General features: G+C 39.4%; 1 protein-coding gene across 5 annotated transcripts in view; it reads right to left on the bottom strand.

Annotated features, from left to right (window-relative positions):
- ABCD3 (ATP binding cassette subfamily D member 3) overlaps positions 1-17,576 on the bottom strand; it is a 100,037-nt gene that overhangs the window by 65,279 nt on the left and 17,182 nt on the right. Inside the window, exon 1 of one of the 5 annotated variants that reach the window (XM_031650984.1) lies at positions 3,898-3,916. The exons of the other annotated variants lie outside the window; for them this stretch is intronic. The gene's annotated coding sequence lies outside the window, so the exon portion shown is untranslated. Of the gene's footprint in view, positions 1-3,897; positions 3,917-17,576 lie in introns of those variants that run through there. 5 annotated transcript variants of the gene reach the window in all.

Below are 17,576 nucleotides of genomic sequence, written 5' to 3'. Positions count from 1 at the left end.
AAGTTGGCTTCATCCCTGGGATGCAAGGCTGGTTCAACATACGCAAATCAATAAACATAATCCAGCATATAAACAGAACCAAAGACAAAAATCACATGATTATCTCAATAGATGCAGAAAAGGCCTTTGACAAAATTCAACAGCCCTTCATGCTAAAAACTCTCAATAAATTCGGTATTGATGGAACGTATCTCAAAATCATAAGAGCTATTTATGACAAACCCACAGCCAACATCATACTGAATGGGCAAAAACTGGAAGCATTCCCTCTGAAAACTGGCACAAGACAGGGATGCCTTCTCCCACCACTCCTATTCAACATAGTGTTGGAAGTTCTGGCTAGGGCAATCAAGCAAGAGAAAGAAATCAAGGGTATTCAGTTAGGAAAAGAAGAAGTCAAATTGTCCCTGTTTGCAGATGACATGATTGTATATTTAGAAAACCCCATTGTCTCAGCCCAAAATGTCCTTAAGCTGATAAGCAACTTCAGCAAAGTCTCAGGATACAAAATTAATGTGCAAAAATCACAAGCATTCTTATACACCAGTAACAGACAAACAGAGAGCCAAATCATGAATGAACTTCCATTCACAATTGCTACAAAGAGAATAAAATACCTAGGAATCCAACTTACAAGGGATGTAAAGGACCTCTTCAAGGAGAACTACAAACCACTGCTCAGTGAAATAAAAGAGGACATAAACAAATGGAAGAACATACCATGCTCATGGATAGGAAGAATCAATATCGTGAAAATGGCCATACTACCCAAGGTAATTTATAGATTCAATGACATCCCCATCAAGCTACCAATGAGTTTCTACACAGAATTGGAAAAAACTGCTTTAAAGTTTATATGGAACCAAAAAAGAGGCCGCATCTCCAAGACAATCCTAAGTCAAAAGAACAAAGCTGGAGGCATCACGCTACCTGACTTCAAACTATACTACAAGGCTACAGTAACCAAAATAGTATGGTACTGGTACCAAAACAGAGATATAGACCAATGGAACAGAACAGAGTCCTCAGAAATAATACCACACATCTACAGCCATCTGATCTTTGATAAACCTGAGAAAAACAAGAAATGGGGAAAGGATTCCCTATTTAATAAATGGTGCTAGGAAAATTGGCTAGCCATAAGTAGAAAGCTGAAACTGGATCCTTTCCTTACTCCTTATACGAAAATTAATTCAAGATGCATTAGAGACTTAATTAGACCTAATACCATAAAAATCCTAGAAGAAAACCTAGGTAATATCATTCAGGACATAGGCATGGGAAAAGACTTCATGTCTAAAACACCAAAAGCAACGGCAACAAAAGCCAAAATTGACAAATGGGATCTAATTAAATTAAAGAGCTTCTGCACAGCAAAAGAAATTACCATCAGAGTGAACAGGCAACCTACAGAATGGGAGAAAATTTTTGCAATCTATTCATCAAAGGGCTAATATCCAGAACCTACAAAGAACTCAAACAAATTTACAAGAAAAAAACAAACAACCCCATCAAAAAGTGGGCAAAGGATATGAACAGACATTTCTCAAAAGAAGACATTCATACAGCCAACAGACACATGAAAAAATGCTCATCATCACTGGCCATCAGAGAAATGCAAATCAAAACCACAATGAGATACCATCTCACACCAGTTAGAATGGCAATCATTAAAAAGTCAGGAAACAACAGGTGCTGGAGAGGATGTGGAGAAATAGGAACACTTTTACACAGTTGGTGAGACTGTAAACTAGTTCAACCATTATGGAAAACAGTATGGCGATTCCTCAAGGATCTAGAACTAGAAGTACCATATGACCCAGCCATCCCATTACTGGGTATATACCCAAAGGATTATAAATCATGCTGCTATAAAGACACATGCACACATATGTTTATTGCGGCACTATTCACAATAGCAAAGACTTGGAATCAACCCAAATGTCCATCAGTGACGACTGGATTAAGAAAATGTGGCACATATACACCATGGAATACTATGAAGCCATAAAAAAGGATGAGTTTGTGTCTTTGTAGGGACATGGATGTAGCTGGAAACCATCATTCTCAGCAAACTATCGCAAGAACAGAAAACCAAACACCGCATGTTCTCACTCATAGGTGGGAACTGAACAATGAGATCACTTGGACTCAGGAAGGGGAACATCACACACCGGGGCCTATCATGGGGAGGTGGGAGGGGCAGGGATTGCATTGGGAGTTATACCTGATGTAAATGACGAGTTGATGGGTGCTGACGAGTTGATGGGTGCAGCACACCACCATGGCACATGTATACATATGTAACAAACCTGCACATTGTGCACATGTACCCTAGAACTTAAAGTATAATTTAAAAAAAGAAGAAGAAAAAAAAAAGTATTACTGATTAATGTTCAGACTTGAAAAAAAGTGAAACCCATGTTAAAAATTCTAGGGTAAGTTGTAAAAGAAAAAAGAGAGAGAACAACTAATAGGAAACTACTAGAAGGGGTAAAAATTGCTGAGATTAGCTCAGTCGTGGAGACCCTAACCCAGTGGCGCTAGAGGAATTAAAGACACACACACAGAAATACAGGGTGTGGAATGGGAAATCAGGGGTCTCACAGCCTTCAGAGCTGACAGCCCCAAACAGAGATTTACCCACATATTTATTGACAGCAAGTCAGTGATAAGCATTTTTCCACAGATTATAAATTAACTAAAAGCATTTCTTACAGGAAATAAAGGGATGGGCCAAAACAAAGAGATGGGCTCTGGCTAGTTATCTACAGCAGGAGCATGTTCTTAAGGCATAGATTGCTCATGCTATTGTTTGTGGTTTAAGAATGCCTTAAGCGGTTTTCCGCCCTGGGTAGGCCAGGTGTTCCTTGCCCTCATTCTGGTAAACCCACAACCTTCAGCATGGGCATCATGGCCATCACGAACATGTTACAGTGCTGCAGAGATTTTGTTTATGGCCAGTTTTGGGGCCAGTTTATGGCCAGATATTGGCGGGGGCGGGGGGAGGAGGCTGTTCCCAACATGTCCCCCTTATTTGTTTTGCAAAGTGATAAAAGCAAAGGCAGCTTTGTCATGGTGAGCTACTTCTTGCAGGAGTCCAGATCCGCATCTGCAGACTATACAAAGACAAACAACACAGATTAAAAGCACAATCATGGTTGAAATCACAGAGCTTCCAAGTGTTTTTATCCATTTTAATGGGTTACTAGCTGCTAATCTGCCTGCAGCTCCTTCAAGCACTCCAGTTCCTAGCATTAAGGTCAGGTGTGCCTGGGATGCTTTAATTTTGCAATATCCAAAGACAAGTTTGTAGAGTGTCCTTCTAGATGCTTTTTTATTCCTTGCCAAATTTTCATCTTATTCAGAGCCATTAATAGTTTCCACAAATCCTTATGTTTAACTCCTACAGTGGGCCATATCATTTGAGGCTGAGGTGCCACTATACTGCCATGTTTCCAGATAATAGGAACTCTTGCCGTACTTCTTACAATTTCTACCATCTGACCGTTTTGTTCAGACCAGCTGAACATAGTGTGGCTGTGGCACACAGACTGAGAGGTGCAATTTAAGCTCAACATCCCCTTAGGGGACCAATCAATAATGATTCCATAGGAATCACTGCACAGCACCTCTGCCTGTTCTGCAATGCAATCTTCCTAAACAAGTATGTTCATTTTTTCTGGCCAGGTTCAATTTTGTTCACAAATAGGTTTTTGAGGGTGGTATGCCTCAATTATAGGAGCAGATTCATTATGGTAAATACTGAGATCAGAAAGTATGTGTAACTGTGCCATAGAGCAATTACCTTCTGGCATTACTGCCAGCCAAGATTGATAAATATGCCCAATAAGTATAATTGTTCTCTGTGTCAGCCCTTGTTGAAGGAATACTCACAGCAATGGTGATCACCACTATCATAGCTACCATTAAATAACTCATTGTGACTGGTTGTCCTGCTTTCCTCAGGTTTTCTTCTACCATCTGTGACAGCTTCTTGATCTGTCCCCAAGTAGATGGCCGTGTTTGACGGGTGCTGCTCATGACAGTTGGGGTCCTCCTCAGCATCAGTCTCAACATGGCTGCAACTGGGGGGGGGTCCTTGGGATCCTCCCGGAATCTCTTCCTCAGCATCTGGCTCATGATAAGGTTTCAAGTGTCTTGATGGTATCCGAATTGGCTGTTCATTCGGTCCTGGAGAAACACAAGCATAACCTCTACCCCAAGTTATTATTTTACCTATTTCCCAACTTTTTGTTATCAGATCTCTCCACCAAACCAGTTGTTCTGCTTCTGTCTTTGCAGTTGATTTCTGCAGCTGCTGTTCAGCTGCTCATAGCACCTAGCCTTTAGGCAGACTAAAAAAATTTAAAGTTAATAATGCTAGATTCAATTTTATATGGGTTGTCCCACAGTCCCTGTTTACCGCCTCCTCTGCTTTTGCAACTGCTGTTTCTGGGAGAGATTCATTCTTTTCACTATGGCTTGTCCTTGAGAATTATATGGGATACCAGTGATGTGTTTAATATTCTATATAGAGAAAAATGTAGCTAGAGCTTGCCTAGTATAGCCTGGTGCATTATCTGTTTTAATAGACGCTGGAATGCCCATCACCGCAAAACACTGCAAAAGGTGACGTTTAACATGGGCAGAAAAAATCATAACTGAGCATTTTCAATTAATTGTGTGGAATGAACCACATATGAAGAATCAAAAATCCCATTAATAGGCATATTAAAAGCAGTCAATATCTCAATTACAGCTATAAGCTCCGCTTTCTGAGCTGAAGTATAAGGCATCTGGAAAACTTTGCCTTTTGATCCAGAATAAGAAGCTTTACCATTACTAGACCCATCTGTAAAAACATTCTCAGCACCTTCAATTGGTTTAAATTTAGTTATTCTAGGGAGGATCCAATTAGTTCATTTCAAAAATTGAAACGGTTTCATTTTAGGAAAATGATCATCAAGAATACACACAAAGTCAGCTAAATGGGTTTGCCAAGTAAGACTATTTATAAAAGCTTGCTGTATTTGTGCCTTCGTGAGAGGGATGATAATTTTTCCAGGATCATATCCATGTAATTTAACAATCCAAGTTCTCCCATTTCCTATCATAGTAGTGATTTGATCCAAATAAGGAGTTAGAGTCCATGAATTAGCATGTGGAAGAAAAAGCCACTCTACTAAGTCCTGCTCTTGGACAGTAACACCAGTAGGTGAATGCTGAGTTGGAAATATTAGCAAATCTAGAGTCTTCTCTGGATCTATTCTATTTATTTGAGTTTTATGGACTTGCTTTTCGATTAGCTGCAGCTCTGCCTCAGCCTCTTTTGTTAATTGCCGAGGGCTAGTGAGACTAGGATCTCCTCTAAGGATAGAAAATAGATTACTCACGGCATAGGTAGGAATGCCTAGAGCAGGTCGTATCCAGTTAACGTCCCCTAGTAATTTTTGCAAGTCATTTAATGTTTTCAATTGATCCCTACATATGGCTACTTTCTGTGGCAGAATGGCAATGTCATTTACTAAGGTTCCCAAGTAGGAGTAAGGAGTAGTAGTCTGAATTTTGTCAGGAGCATAATGAAACCAGCGCCAGAAACTGAATTTTGTATAAGTGATCATAACATTGGAGTAATACTTCTCAAGTAGGGGCGGCACAAAGTATATTGTCCATATAATGACTAATGTCACACTGTGAAAATTTTTTACCAGTAGGTTCAATTGCTTGCCCTACATAAGTCTGGCAAATTGTTGGACTGTTTAACATGTCTTGTGGCAACACTTTCCAACGAAAACGCTTAGCAGGCTGCAGGTTGTTTATTGCAGGAATTGTAAATGCAAACCGTTCACAGTCCTGCTCAGCTAAGGGGAGAGTAAAGAAACAGTCTTTTAAATCTATGACTATTAAAGCCCAATTTTTTGGAATCATAGCAGAAGGCAATCCTGGCTGCAATACTCCCCTAGGTTATATAACTGAATTAATGGCTCTTAAATCAGTTAACATTCTCCATTTACCTGATTTTTTTCCTTAATTATGAAAACTGGAGAATTCCAAGGGGAAAATGTTGGAGTTATGTGTCCTTTTTCTAACTGTTCATTAACGAAGTCCTCTAAAGCTTCCAGTTTCTTTTGACTTAGTTGCCATTGTTCTATCCAAATTGGCTTATCTATTAACCATTTTAAAGGTATACATTCTGGAGACTTAACAATGGCTGCCATCAAAAATGATATCCTAAACCTTCATAGGAACTTTGTCTTTCCACTTAAAGAGGTTCCTTCAAATCTTGCAAATTTTTCCTAGTCCCATACCAAGGACATACTTGATTTCATCCATCAGACATTGACTGTGAGGGCTGTATAACTGCTCTGGAATTAGAACTTGTGCTCCCCATTGTTGTAATAAATCTCTTCCCCATAGATTTACAGGTACAGAAGTTATAATTGGTTGAATAGTCCCAGGTTGTCCATCGGGCCCTTCACAATGCAAAATATCACTACTTTGATATACTCCAAGGGCTTCACCAACTCCAACTATGTTAAATTGAGCGGGTTGAATTGGCCACACAGACGGCCAGTGCTGTAGAGAAATGATTGAAATGTCTGCTCCTATACCTACCAAACCTTTAAATTTCTTTCCCTGAATAGTTATTTCACAGGTAGGACATTTATTAGTAATTGTTTCACTCAATAAGCTGCTTTGCCTTGTTTATTTGTGCTTCCAAATCCTCCTGTTCGTTTAATTTCACTTGTCCCCATTTCCACATATGGCACAATCAGGAGCTGTGCTACACGCTCTCCTGGCTCTGCTTTCCAGGAAACAGAAGTAGATATAACAATTTGAATTTCCCCATTGTAATCTGAATCAATGACTCCTGTATGTATTTGTACTCCTTTTAAATTTAAACTAGACCTTCCTAGAAGTAATCCTATCGTCCATGCTGGCAAGGGTCCACAGACTCCTGTTGGGACCTTTTGCGGGGGTTCCCCAGGCAGAAGGCTCACAGCATTTGTGCAGCATAAATCTACTGCGGCACTACCAGCTGTGGCAAGGGACAGACATTGTACAAGGGTGAGGGAATGGTTGAGCCAGAAATGCCCCCATTTGGAATGGGGCTCGTGACGGGCCCTCATGGCATTTCCCAAAATCGTGTTCCCATCTTTATCAAACTTAGAGTGACACTGATTAGCCCAATGTTTTCCTTTTTTACATTTTGTACATATTTCAGGCTTAGCAATTTTCTTTTCTCCCCTATCTGGTGGCCTGACTCGCTGGTTTTTTCTACATTCTTTTTTAGTCTGACCATGCTTCCCACAGTTAAAACAAGCTCCAGGAAACAGAGTATTTCCTTTACCCACTCTCAGTCCTGCCATTTCCCGGGCTAGCAGAGTAGCCTTATGCAGATTACCTCCAATACCGTCACAGGCCTTGATATAATCAACTAAATGTGATTTCCCTCTAATAGGTCGCAGAGCAGACTGGCACTCGGGATTAGCATTGCCGAAAGCTAAAAATCACAACACTATATCCTGAGCAGCTGAATCTGCAATCACCTTTTTAAGAGACTCCTGTAACCGAGCTATAAAATCCATGTATGGTTCTTTTGGTCTCTGTTTTACAGCACTAAAGGGTATTGTTCTCCACCTGAAGTGATTTTTTTCCCAAGCTCTAATGCACACTCCCCTAAGCTGCTCTATGGCATCATTCTGCATAACCACTTGTGCATCTAAACCAGACCAGCCGCTGACCCCCAAAAGTTGGTCTGCAGTTACATTAATTTGAGGTTGGGCCTGGGTGTTGCGAGCAGCCTGAATGGAAGCTTCATTTGCCCACCAAGTTTTAAATTGTAATAAATGAGCAGGAGTTAGACAAGCTCGAGTAAGAGCGTCCCAGTCAGTAGGAATCATCCAACTGGAAACAGCAACATTCTTTAACAGTCCAATTACAAAAGGAGAACCTGGTCCATATTGATTATTAGCTTGTTTAAATTCTTTGAGTAATTTAAAAGGAAAAAGCTCAAATGTAGCTAGAATATTTCCCTGTTGATCTGTGGCGTGTATTCTAACAGGCAACTGCCAAGCCTCTAAATCACCCTCTCCTCTAGCTTGCTGAATTCCTGCCTGAATGGAACCGAGAGCAGTCGCTCGAGGCGCTGCTCGAACAGTCACTGGGGCAACTACTTTTCGCACAGTGTCCTCTGGAAAAGAAAGATCTGGAGGGTAAGGCCACTCTTTTTCTTCAAAATAAGGAGGGGGTGCAGAAAGGTAGGAATGAACCTCTTCCTCCTTTGCCGCTTTAGCTTTAGCTGGCAAACAGACCTGCTCTGTTACTTCGTTATACTCTCCTTCCTCCTCCTCATCAGTGTGAAAAGGTTCCAAGGTGGAACAAACCAGAGCCCACACTTGTCCCAATGTTACCCTGATGCTTCTGAGCTCCCATTCTTACCACGGGATTGCTTAAGAGTACTCGGATGTCCTCCAGCTTAGTTCCACGTTCTCTAACTGTTGCTCAGTGACCCTTCAACCTGGGTTCAAGCCCCATGTATGGGCGCCACTTGCCGAGATCAGCTCAGTCGTGGAGACCCAAACCCAGCAGCACTAGAGGAATTAAAGACACACACAGAGAAATATAGGGTGTAGAGTGGGAAATCAGGGGTCTCACAGCCTTCAGAGCTGAGCCCCAAACAGAGATTTACTCACACATTTATTGACAGCAAGCCAGTGATAAGCATTTTTTCTATAGATTATAGATTAACTAAAAGCATTTCTTACAGGAAATAAAGGGATGGGCCCAAAAAAGGGATGGGTCTGGCTAGTTATCTGCAGCAGGAACATGTTCTTAAGGCACAGATGGCTCATGCTATTGTTTGGGGTTTAAGAATGCCTTAAGCAGTTTTCTGCCCTGGGTGGGCCAGGTATTCCTTGCCCTCATTCCGGTAAACCCACAACCTTCAACATGGGCATCATGGCCATCACGAACATGTCATAGTACTGCAGAGATTTTGTTTATGGCCAGTTTTGGGACCAGTTTATGGCCAGATTTGGGGGCCTGTTCCCAACAAAAAATGAAATAATGGAAAAAAGAAATCAATAGTCTTACAAGTGAACCTAGACAAAACCAGCAGAGGAACTGCCCAGCCACCCACAGAATTGAAGGTAAAAGATAATCGTTGAAAACACTGAACTTTGGGGTGGTAAAAAGTCCTGGGTCAAAGAAATCAGAAAATATTTAGAAATGAATAATATATGTAACAACAGACTTACCAAATTTAAAGGTTTATATAATGAAAAACCTGCAGACTCCAAGTAAAGCAGTGTTCACAAAGAACTTTATAACCTTAAATGCATATATTAAAAAAGAAGGTTCAGCATGTTATCCAGTGTCTAAAATAATTTAAAATAAATGAAAATGGTCAGCTGCAGTGGCTTACACCTGTAATCACAGCACTTTAGAAGGCCAAGGCAGGAGAACTGCCTGAGTCCAGTAGTTTGAGACCAGTCTGGGCAACATAGTGGACTCCTTTTTTTTTTCTTTCTTTTTTTTTTGAGATGGAGTCTCACTCTGCCACCCAGGCTGGAGCACAGTGGCATGATCTTGGCTCACTGCAACCTCCACCTCCGAGGTTCAAGCAATTCTCCTGCCTCAGCCTCCCAAGTAGCTCAGACTACAGGTGCGCACCACCACGCCCAGCTAATTTTTGTATTTTTAGTAGAGACAAGGTTTCACCACGTTGGCCAGAATAGTTTTGATTTCTTGAGCTCACGGTCTGCCCGCCTCGGCCTCCCAAAGTGCTGGGATTACAGGTGTGAGCTTCCGCGCCCAGCCGAAAAATATAAAAATACAGATAGAAGCAAAAAATAATGAAATAAAAAGAAAGAAGTGTAGTGTAGAGAGAAAACTACACTAAAAGTTTAATTTTTGGAAAAATTAACACATTTTATAAGCTCAAGGCAACACTGATCCAAAAAAAAGAGGGCAATATAACCAATATTAGAAAGTGATCTATATATTAGAAGCAATCTCCACCAAAATCCCAACATGCTAATTCTAAAATTTCTATACAAACAGAATACAGAACCCAGAAATAAAGCCACATACCTACAACCAACTGATCTTCTACAAAGTCGACAAAAATATGCACTGGGGAAAGGACACCCCATTCAAAAAACAGTGCTGGGAAAATTAGATAGCCATATGCAGAAGAACGAAACTGGACCCCTACCTCTCACCACATACAAAAATTAACGCAAGATGGATTAATGACCTTACCATAAGACCTAAAACTTCACAAATATCAGAAGCTGATAAGCACATTTCATAACTTGTTTATAAAACAAGAGAAAACTCTTCTAGACATTGGCCTAGGCAAAGAATTTAAAACCAAGTCTCAAAACCAAGCACAACAAAAACAAAAACAGACAAATGAGCTTAAACTAAAAAGCTGCTACATAGCAAAAGACAACCTACAGAATGGCAAAAAATATTTGCAAACTATGCATCCAATAAAGGGCTAATATCCAGAATATACAAGGAACTCAGCTCAACAAGAAAATACAAGTAACCCTATTAAACAGTGAGTAAAGAACATGAACAGACATTTTTCAAAAGAAGACATACAAGGAGCCAAAAACATGAAAAAATGTTCAACATCACTAATCATCAGAGAAATGCAAACTAAAACCACAATGAGATACCATCTTATATGGACAGAACTGGAGGCCATTATCCCATGAAATAACTTCAAGAAAGTCAAATATCAAATGTTCTCACTTATAAGTGGGAGCTTAACGACGTGTACACATAGACATACAGAGTGGAATAACAAACACTGCAGATTACAAAAGGTGGGAGGATGGCGGGGTGAGGGTTGAAAAATTACCTATTGGAGAGAACGTTCACTATTCTGGTGATGGGTACACCAAAAGGCCAGACCTCACTACTATGTAATATATGCATATAAGAAATCTGCACTTATACCTCCTAAATACATCTAAACCGTTTTTTAATGTAAAGACCATTTTAAAAATTATATACAATACCAATGCAAGAGTTGATAACTAAAGAATATTTCGTAACTTGTTTATAAGATTCACTACACTCATAAAATTGGTGCCTCCACAACAACTATAAAATAGTGTTCCATAAGAATATGGAAGTTCTTTAGAAAAAAGGCAGAAGGGCCACATAAGTTATCTTACAGAGGGAATTCTGGGAAAATGGCTTATAGCAATTGCACAGTATTTTTAAAATAAACTTTTAATTCTGATATGATCGCAAACATACCAAAAATCTGCTAGAATAATACACAGAATTCTCTAAGCCTTCCATCTAGATTTCCCAATTAATGTTCTACCAAATCTGCTTTATTCTTCTTTTCTCTATATATACACACACGTGCATTTTTTCCTGAGCCATCTGAGATTAAGTTACTTCTAAATACTTCAGTGTTTATATTCTAAAAAGACTTTCTCTTACATAACTACAGTACAATTATCAAAATCATGAAATTAACATGGATAGAATACTAAAACCAATCAGACCTTATTCCAATTTCTCTGATTATCCCAAAAATATCCTCTTACCCTGTTCAACCACCCCTTCCTTTTGACCTTGTTCTTATTCATACCCTCTAAGTGACCAGTTTCATAATTTCCTTATTTATCCATCTTGTTTCTTTTTGTACAAAACGAGCAAATCACATCTTTATTTGATTTTCCCTTCTTTCTTACATAAAAGATAGCATACATAGTCTTTTGTACTTTTCACTTAATGTTTCCTAGAAATCACTTTCTATCAGTCCGTAGAAAGCATCTTTATTTTTCTTCACAGCTCTATAACACTCCATTGTGTGTAAGTACCATAGTTTACTCAACCACCTCTTATGTATGGGCATTTAGGTTGTCTCCAATAGTTTGTAACAACAAGCAATGCTCCAATAAATAATCTTACACATCTGTATTTGCACACTTTCAGAGCTGTATCCTCAGTGGGACTGCTGAATCAATACACAAATGCATACGCAGTTTTGTTAGCTATAGTCAAATTCCCCTCCACAAAGGCTGTACCTCTGCATTACCACCAGGATTGTAAGAGAGTTCCAGTTTCTTTACAGCCCCACCAATAAAGTATATTGTTACATTTTAAGTTTTTGCCAATGTAATATGTGAAACAGTATCTTAGTATAGATTAAATTTGCATTTCTCTTATTTTAAGTGAGGTAATCACATGTTTAAGAATCATTTATATATTTATTAGCCCTTTATCTGTGATATATATTACAGACATGTTCTATAAGTTTGTCATTTGTCTTTTGTTATGGTGGGTTTTTACCACACAGAAGCTTTTTAATTTTATATAGTCAAATGTGTCAATATTTTCTTTTGTTGCACCTGGATTTTTGAGTCACACAAAAGCTTTCCCTACACCCAGGTTACAGAGGAATCCACCCATGTTTTTCTCCGGCGCTTGTATACTTTAATGGATTTATCCTTACATATGGTATGAGATGCAGATCTCATTTTATCGTGTTTCCAATGGCTAACCAATTATCCTACTGGCATTTATTTAAAATTCTATCTTCATTCTAGTGATTTGAGATGAATGGGATTATTTTGAAGTTCCCTGAACCCATCCTCCAACTCCCAAGAAAAAAACCTGACTGAGCAACTAGGATAGTAAAACCCAAAACCCATGGACAATACATACAGAAAACTAGAAAATTAGACGACAAAGTATTTCTACAAATTCCAAAATATGAATAGGAGGTAACAACCTACCAACAGCTACAAGACCTGAAAGGTAGCAGAGTGAAGTAATAGGGTATCTTATGCACCTAGGGAAGATCCCTACATCACTACAAGAACTCACTGGAAAGCTTAAAGCACCAATGTGAGAGCAGCAGCTGAAACTGGGAGGTGTTCCACACAGTCCAACAAACAGCACTATAAGCAAGCGCAAGGAGTTCAAGGTAAGGTCTATTGGGGGTGGAGCAGCCTGGACCCTTGAAGACTCAACATTAACCAGTTAAAGCTCCCTTTCAGAACAGAGCCTCCTGTGAAGAGAAACTGCAGGGAATAGACCATAATGTGAGACCACAGGAACAAAGTGAAAGAAAGAAACAGCCTAGAGATCTCAGATAGTAAACAGTATTTTCAAACACTTCATGAAAACAAGGGAAGAGGGTGCTGTAGAGCATAAATTAGAAAACTTATCCTAACTCAAACTTGCTCTTCTAAAAGTTGAAAAAACTAATTTCAGACAACAAAAGAAAAGCAAACAATGGAATAGTGTCAAAGTTAAATCTTTTACAACATTGTAAGAAAAAATACAAGAATAAAAATAACATTCCTACAGACAATGAAAGCATGTGAGAAACACATTCCTACAAGATATAAAAACTGTAAACTATGATATCAAAATAATCCAGAAGAAATTAAGAAGCAATGCTAGCCAGGCACAGTGGTGTGTGCCTGTAATCCCAGCTATTTGGGAGGCTTGAGGCTAGAGAATCACTTGAGGCCAGGACTTCAAGGCTGCAGGGAGCTATGATTGCCCCTGTGAATAGCCACTGCATTCCAACCGGGAGAACACAGTGAGAGCTTGTCTCTAAAAGAAGTACAAGAAGCCAATGCTAGACACACACTCACAGCATAAAACAATATTTTTTAAACTTACAAATGTAGTAACAAAATAATTAGAAATTTAGAAAGAAAAATAATTTCAAAATTGAATATGAAACCATAAAAAATACAAGAGCAAATAAACACAACAGATAAAACATGAAAGTAAATATACAAATTATATACAAATATAAAATTTCATACATTCAAACAAAACAGAATTTTTTTTTTTTTTTTTTTGAGACGAGTCTCGCTCTGTCGCCCAGGCTGGAATGCAGTGGCACAACCTCAGCTCACTGCAAGCTCCACCTCCTGGGTTCTCACTCTGTTGCCCAGGCTGGAGTGCAGTGGTGCAATCAGTTCACTGGAACCTCTGCCTCCCACATTCTCCTGTATCAGCCTCCTGAGCAGCTGAGATCACGTGCACATGCCACCACACCTCGCTAATTTTTGTATTTTTAGTAGAGACAGGGTTTCACCATGGTGGCCAGGCTGGTCTCAAACTCCTGACTTCAACTGATCTGCCCACCTCAGCCTCCCAAAGTGATGGGATTGCAGGTATGAGCCACTGAGCCCAACCTAGAATTTTTTTTAAATGTGGGGGAAAAAAAAATCCTTTGGATACCCAAAAGACCAAGTCATTTAAAAGGGAAAGCAAATGAATGAGATTAGCCACAGACTTTGTTAACAACCTTCAATGTCAGAAAATGATAGAGTAACACATTTAAGATATTCAAGAAGAGAAAACGTGAACCTAGGATTTTACATCCAGACGAAACTTCAAGTACAAAGGTCACAGACAAACTGTTTGCAACATGAAAGAATTCGGGGAGCTCTTCCTGAGGAATTTACTACAGAACAAGCTCCGGACAAGGAGAATGACTATAAAGCCAGTGACCTAAAAAGAGGTAGTGAGCATTCAGTATGTATTTACTTGCAGAAGTAGGACTAAATGAGAGTTAAAAGGGGAAGAATACATAGTACTGTACCCTCAGAGACACTCTGCATTCAGTTCCAGACCACTGCAATAAAGCTACTATGGCAATAAAGTGGGTCACGTGAACATTTTGGTTTCCCAGTGCACATAAAAGTTATGTTTACACCATACTGTAGTCTATCAAGTATCCAATGGCATTATGTCTAAAAAACAATCAATGGACATATCTTGGTTTTTAAAATACTTTATTGCTAAAAAATGTTCATCCTTTTGCTGGTTGAGGGTCTTGCCTCCATGTTAACGGCTGCTGAACGAACATGGCGGTGGTTGCTGAAGGCTAGGGTGGCTGTGGCAACGTATAAGACAGCATTGATGTTTGCCATAGTGATTGACTCCTCCTTTCACAAAGAGTTCTCTGTGCCATACTATGCTGTTTGATGGCATTTTACACAACAGAACTTTCGAAATTGGAGTCAATCAATCGCCTCAAATCTTGTCACATCAACCAAGTTTACGTAATATTGTAAATCCTTTGTTGTCATTTAACAATGTTCGCATCATCTTCACCAAGAGTAGATTCTATCTGAAGAAATCACTTTCTTTGCTCATGAACAAGAGGCAACTCTTCATCCTTTCAAGTTTGTTTTTTTTTGAGACAGAGTCTTGCTCTGTTGCCATGTTACAGTGCAATGGTGTGATCTCGGCTCACTACAACCTCCGCCTCCCAGGTTCAAGGGATTCCCCTGTCTCAGCCTCCTGAGTAGCTGGGACTACAGGCGCACGCCACCATGCCCAGCTAATTTTCTGTATTTTAGTAGAGATGGGGCTTCACCATGTTGGCCAGGATCGTTTCAATGTCCTGACCTCATGATCTGCCCACCTCGGCCTCCCGAAGTGCTGGGATTACAGGCGTGAGCCACCGCACCCGGCCATCCTTTCAAGTTTTATTATGAGAGTGAAGCAATTCTGTTGTATCTTCAGATTCCACTTCTAGTTCTCTTGCTATTTCTATCACATCAGTTACTTCCTCCACTGAAATCCTGAACCCCAATCCCATTAATGTGGATATTTTGACCTTCTTCTATGAATCACAAATGTTCTTAATGGCACCTAGAATACTGAATCCTTTCCAGAAGGTTTTCTATTTATTTAACCCAGATCCATCACAGGGATAACTATCTATGGAAACTACAGCCTTCCAAAATGTATTTCTTAAATAATAGGCTTTGAAAGTCAAAATTACTCCTTAATCCATGGGCTACAGAAAAGATGCTGTATTAGCAGTCATGAAAACAACACTAATCTCCTTGTACATCTCCACTAGAGCTCTTGGGTGACCAGGTGCATTGACAATGAGCAGTAACATTTTGAAAGGAATCTTTTTTCAGAGCAGTAGGTCCCAACAGTGGTATTAAAATATTCAATAAACGATGCTGCAAACAGATGTGCTGCTATCCAGGTTTTGTTGTTCCATTTACATGTGGGCAGAGTAAATTTAGAATTCCTAAGGGCCCTAGGATCTTCACTATGGTAAATGAGTATTGGCTTCAACTTAAAACTGCTTGCTGCTTTATCCCCTAACAAAAGAGTCAGACTGTTCTTTGAAGCAAGGCATTGACTTCTCTTCTCTAGCTATGAAAGTCCTAGGTGGCATCTTCTTCTGATAGATAGCTGTTTTGTCTACACTGAAAACCTGTTGTTTAGTGTAGTCCACCTTTATCAATTATCTTAGCTAGATCTTCTGGATAACTTGTTGCAGCTTCTACATCAGTACTTGCTGTTTCACCTTGCAATTTTATATTACAGAGATGGCTGCTTTCCTTAAACCTCATGAACCAACCTCTGCTAATCTCAAACTTTTCTTCTACAGCTTCCTCACCTTTCTCAGTCTTCACAGAACTGAAAAGAGTTAGGGTCTTGCTCTGGATTAGGTTTTAGCTTAAGGGAATGTTGCAGCTAGTTTGATCTTCTATCCAGACCACTCAAACTTTCTCCCTGTCAGCAATAAGGCTGTTTCTTAGCATTCTTGTGTTTACTGAAGGAGCAGTTTTCCTTCAAGAACTTTTCCTTTGCATTCACAACTTGGCTAACTGGCACAAGAAACCTAGCTTTTGAATTTCACGGCACCACAAAACAATTACAATAGTAACAACAAAGATGCCCAATCACAGATCACCATAACAGATACGATAATGAAAAAGTTTGAAATATCACGAGAATTACCATAATATGATACAGAGATATGAAGTGAGCACATGCTGTTGGAAAAATGGCTTCAATAGACTTGCTCAATGCAGGGTTGCCACAAACTTTCAATTTGTAAAAAACACATTACCTCCAAAGCACAAAAAAGTAAAGCACAATAAAATGAAGCATGCCTGTGTCAATATGCTCTGACAACACAGATACAGTACAACCCAAAAATAAAGAAGAATGTAAAGAGCATATGTGAAAAAAAATTAACTATTTGCAATAATCATATTAACAGTAGAAATATTTGTATTACTATTTGGAGAACACTGAGTTTGTAAAGTGGGACAGTGCAACTGAATATTTCCATGATACTCTAATCTGACCATCAACTATGTCTTTGAGAATCAGGATTATCAGTATGGGATACAAGGAGATACAGATGTAAATAGAAGATGATAATTTTAAAAATCGTGAAACCTTGTGTATGGATTGGAAGTGTCAGTATGCATATCCTGGCTCTGTCCGTAAGAAAAGCCTAGAAACAATGGCCAACCTAGTAGCAATAAGTATCCCTAAATTCCAGTTGTGATCTTGAAATACCACTTCCCAACAAAAGGAAGCAACCTCTTCTTATGAAAAAAATTTGATTCTAGATTTGGGTCAGGAAATGTCTAAGAGGAATCCAGAACTTCTTACTACAGACAGCATGGAAGCTATCAAAGATCACTAAAGCCATGTCAAAAGCACTAAGGAGCCAGCTTGAAGAGGCTCCCATTGGTCCAAGATGGGACAATTGGGCAAAAATAAGGACAACAGCTGTAATGAAA

The sequence above is a fragment of the Papio anubis genome, chromosome 1, assembly GCF_008728515.1.
Source record: "Papio anubis isolate 15944 chromosome 1, Panubis1.0, whole genome shotgun sequence".
In the NCBI taxonomy this organism is placed as follows: domain Eukaryota; kingdom Metazoa; phylum Chordata; class Mammalia; order Primates; family Cercopithecidae; genus Papio; species Papio anubis.
Note: the sequence above shows the minus strand (reverse complement) of the source record. Positions and strands in the feature narration are given on the sequence as shown.